Raw genomic sequence first — 4,633 nt, forward strand, 5'->3', positions numbered from 1 at the left:
TTTTTCCCTGATTGCTGGAAGGATTAGGCGTGATGATTATGCCCACTCATTTCCAAGAAACAGAATTTTGTCAGAGATTATCAGTCATCTCTGCTGGTAGTGGTATCATAATGCTACAGACAGGATATCTGAGGCTGAAGCTTTTATCTTGTTGCCCAACAAGACACCATCTGGGTCATGGAAGTTTTAGATATCAAAATTTAGAAGGATTCACTTAAAACCTGACTTACCCATTTCAGACATATAGGCAGGGTCGTTTATAGTCACAATGGTGTTTGGCTTGGATTTGGTTGGGTAATACTGGGTGGCAATTTAGGGCTTCATGCTTGTTGGAGAGGCATTCAATCACTTGACTCATGCCTCCAGCCTTTTTTGCTCTGGTTAGTTTTGAGACAGAATCTCATTTTTACCCCCAGACTGGAACAACTGGGGTGTGTGTGTGTGTGTGTGTGTGTGTGTGTGTGTGTGTGTGTGTGTGTGTGTGTGTGTGTGTGTGTGTGTGTGTGTGTGTGTGTGTGTGTGTGTGTGTGTGTGTGTGTGTGTGTGTGTGTGTGTGTGTGTGTGTTGTTTTTGTTTTGCCCATCCTGGGGCTTGAACTTGGGAAGGGCCTGGACTCTGTCCCTAATCCTATCTGTGCTCAAGGCTAGAGCTCTACCACTTGAGCCACAGTGCCAACTTCTGGTCTTTTCTGTTTATGTGGCACTGAGGAATCAAACCCAGGGCTTCCTGCATGCTAGGCAAGCTCTCTACCACTAAGCCACATTCCCAAGACCTACAACATGCTTTTTCCTTCTTCTGTTGACAGGTTCTTGCAAATCCTTTTACCCAGGCTAGCCTGGAACCTCTACCCTCCTAATCTCTGCCTCCTGAGTAGCTAGCATTAATCACCGATGTCTAGTCTAAAAATGTTTATTTTGAGACAGGGTTTTGCTATGTAGCCTGGCTGGCCTTGAACTTGTAATCCTCCTGCCTCAGCCTCTCAAGTGTTGGGATTACAAGTCTGCAATTTCTTTTTGTTGTTGTTTCTGTGACAAATACCTGAAAGAATTTATTTTGGCACTTAGTCTCAGAGAGTTTAGTCCCTGGACAGGTGAATGCATCACATTGGGACCAAGGGCAGGATATTATGGCAGCGGGAGTGAATGGCAAAGGATGCCACTTCATGAGAGCCAAAGACATGCTATGGATTTCCAAGGCATCCTCCCCCAATAACCTACTTCCTCTAAAATACCCCTACCTTCCAATAATGCCATCCCTGACCTAATTAGGTCAGAGCCTTCAGGATCAAATCACCACTCAATAGCACCACCAGCTGAGAACAAAACCTTCAATATCTGGTGAGCCTTCTAGGGCAGATGTTTTATATCCAACACCCACACCTGGGTGCCATTCTTTTTGTTTGTTTTGTTTTTTGTCGGTTGTGGGGCTTGAACTCTGGGCCTGGGCGCTGTCCCTCAGCTCTTCAGCTCAAGGCAAGTGCTTTACCGCTTGAACCACAGTGCCACTTCTGGTTTTCTAGTGGTTTATTGGAGATAAAAGTCTCACGGAGTTTCTTGCCCGGGCTGTCTTTGAACCGTGATCCTCAGATCTCAGCCTCCTGAGTAGCTAGGATTATAGGCATCAGCCACTGGTGATGAGTACATTTATATCAAGCATTGTTGCCTCCTCCTTTGTTTCCCCTTCCTATCCCTTCCCATTCCCCGGTCCCTCCCCCTGTGCTAACCTTTTTATGTGAGGATAGGCCTCCAGAAGCCAGCAGCTCCCCAGTATCTGGCTCCAGAATTCAGAGTCCATTTCCTGGTTCTTCTAGCATAGGTCCACCCCATGGTAAACAAGTTTGAGTCTAGCTTGTTGAGTAATGACCTTGGGCAGTTACTGTCCCTCTCTGATCCCCAGTCTCTCCTTTGGACTAGACCTGTACTCACTTGAGGGAGTGTGTGTGTGTATGTGTGTATGTATGGCAGTTCTGGGGCTTCAACTCAGGGTCTGGACACTTGAAACACAGCTCTACTTCCAGCTTTTTTTTGTATGTGGTTAAGTAGAGATAAGAGTCTCATGGACTTTCCTGCCAGGGCTGGCTTTGAACCACTATCCTTAGATCTCAACCTCCTGAGTAGCTAGAATTACGGGTATGAGCCTGGCCTTACTTAAGTTTTTAACATATTTTATGGAAAAACAGTGTTGCATAACAGCACATTTTATGGTCACATAATAATGGATAGCTTCCCCCTGCTATAGGATTATATGGAGCCTTTTCTGCTTACCCAAAATCTCCTAGAGGAAACTGTAGCACAGGGTGCCCCATTGCATATAAATTCTTACCACTGGATATATGGACTTATTTCTTTTTCTTTATTTTTTCCTTAGACAATACTTTCTGATGAATATCCTGTAGATCCCAGCAGTTTTAAAAAAATTTATATGTATATATATATATTTAAATTTTTATCAGTTTAAGTCCAAAAACCCATTAGAAGGAAGTTATTGTGCTGTTATTCCTTGAATAAACATTTCCTTTCTGTTACGGATAGCTGAATTCTGGCCTCTGTATCCCTTCCGCTGCCAGTGGCCACATGCTTGGGGCCTGGTTGTTTCATTTTACTCAGGACAAGGACATACTGGTATTTAGAGCTGAGGCCACTGACCTTTTCTGATGGTAGAGACAAACCCCTGGTTACTGATTCACTTCTAGAATACTGCAGAAGTGTTGGAATGACACTTTGAGCTTAGGGTTACAAAGATTGTGACTCCCATCCTGGGCACCATTGGGCTCATCATCATGACTCAGGTTACTAACTGCCATGACATAAGGACACTTAAGAAACCAGTGGTCAGAATACCCATCAGTGAGCTTGGAGGCAGTTGTTCTATCCCATTCTAGCATTGAGAGCACTGTAGCCCTAACCTACAGCTTGACTGAAACAGTATGAGAAATTCAAAGCCAGGGCTGGGAAGGTGGCTCAGTGGTAGAGCGCTTGCCTTGCATATAAGAGGCCCTGGGTTCGATTCTTCAGCACCACATAAGCAAAAAGAAAAAAGCCGGAAGTGGCGCTGTGGCTCAAGTGGTAGAGTGCTAGCCTTGAGCTGAAGAGCTGAGGGACAGCGCCCAGGCCCAGAGTTCAGGCCCTACAACCGGAACTCCCCCTACCCCCACCCCCCGGCCAAAAAAAGAAAGAAAGAAAGAAAGAAATTCAAAGCCAGAGGTAGCAGCTTAGCTGCATTCTGATTCATTATCCACAGAAGCTGTGAGATGTTGTTGTTTCAAACTGGTTAAGTTTAATATCATCGTTCATGTAGTAATTTACAACTAGTAAAATTCCGCAAAGCCTAATACTATCAATGTATGACTGATCCTATTGGTAAAATTGGTTATATATATAATGGTGGAAATAATCCATTTTGTGACATGTTCTTTGGAACTGAGGGCTCAGTGTGCTCTGGTGGCCCATAGAGATTATAAGGCAACAGAGAATGATGGCCTCATGAGGTGATATGCAGACAGGAGGTTCATACCGGGGAAGGTGGTACTATTGTCTACCAAACACTAGGTAGGACTAAATAGATTAGCATGGTAGAATGGCATGTGTGGCCTCTGACTCCTGAGTACAGGTATTGGTGTAGTCTCTGGGGCCCAAATCTCTGCCCTAGCTTGGCCTCTTAGCTCTTAATGGGGCTTCTAATTTTAGTATACATGCTGCCAAAGCAAGTACAAGTGAAGTTGTTCAGTTGTTGTTGGTGGCACTGAGGTTTGAACTCAAGGCCTTACACTTACCAGGCAGGTGCTCTACCTCTTATGCTACACCTCCAGCACCTGATGGGATTTCTTGCTGACGTGCTTAGTCTATGACCTCACTATCCCTACCCTTTACTGCATCCTGGCCTAACCACCCCATCCTATTTTGTCCTTTCTGCTTTAACACCTGCCTCATTATTTGTCTCCTATAACTGCATTTACTCATTTCTCAAATGCCCATGGCCCACGGTGAACTCATCCAGGATAGGGCCCCTCTTTCTAGGGTGGGAAGAGGGCTCCAGCAGAAGTGAAGGGAAGGTCAAACTCACTACCAACTCTATAAGGGGAGGCAAACAGAGTACCTGTATGCTGCCCAGCACATTCTATCTGGGCACCCCAGATACAGAGAAAATAAGCATGGCCCCTGGACAAGGATGACACACAAGTTCATGAGGCTTTCCATAGGTTTAGAAAGAATGGTATTCAATCATTTGCAAAGAAATGGAAGGACCTAGGAAAAAATCATGTTAAGCAAGTCAAGCTCCGAGAGACAAAGGATGTATGTTTTTTTCATATGAAGAAGCTAGAATTAATCTATAAATAAATATACACTTTGGGGTGTTTCCAAGGGCACACAAGTATATTTACTGAAATATGGTAGATTCAGGGGAAAACTCAAAGGGTGTCATTTGTTAGAAAATCTAACTCACAGTCCAACAAAATTAACATCAGGCCGGGTGCCGGTGGCTCACACCTGTAATCCTAGCTACTCAGGAGGCTGAGATCTGAAGATTGTGGCTCATAGCCAGGCCAGCCAGGAAAGTCTATGATACTCTTATCTCCAGTTAACTACCAGAAAACCAGAAGTGGTGCTGTGGTTCAAGTGATAGAGTGCTAGCC

General features: G+C 44.7%; 1 pseudogene; it reads left to right on the forward strand.

Annotated features, from left to right (window-relative positions):
* The first annotated feature begins 4,130 nt into the window (after nt 1-4,130).
* LOC138808530 (U6 spliceosomal RNA) lies at nt 4,131-4,202 on the forward strand (annotated as a pseudogene).
* The last annotated feature ends 431 nt before the right edge of the window (nt 4,203-4,633 follow it).

Source organism: Dipodomys merriami, unplaced genomic scaffold (genome assembly GCF_024711535.1).
Source record: "Dipodomys merriami isolate MVZ:Mamm:240054 unplaced genomic scaffold, mDipMer1.0.p SCAF_45, whole genome shotgun sequence".
Taxonomy (NCBI): Eukaryota; Metazoa; Chordata; class Mammalia; order Rodentia; family Heteromyidae; genus Dipodomys; species Dipodomys merriami.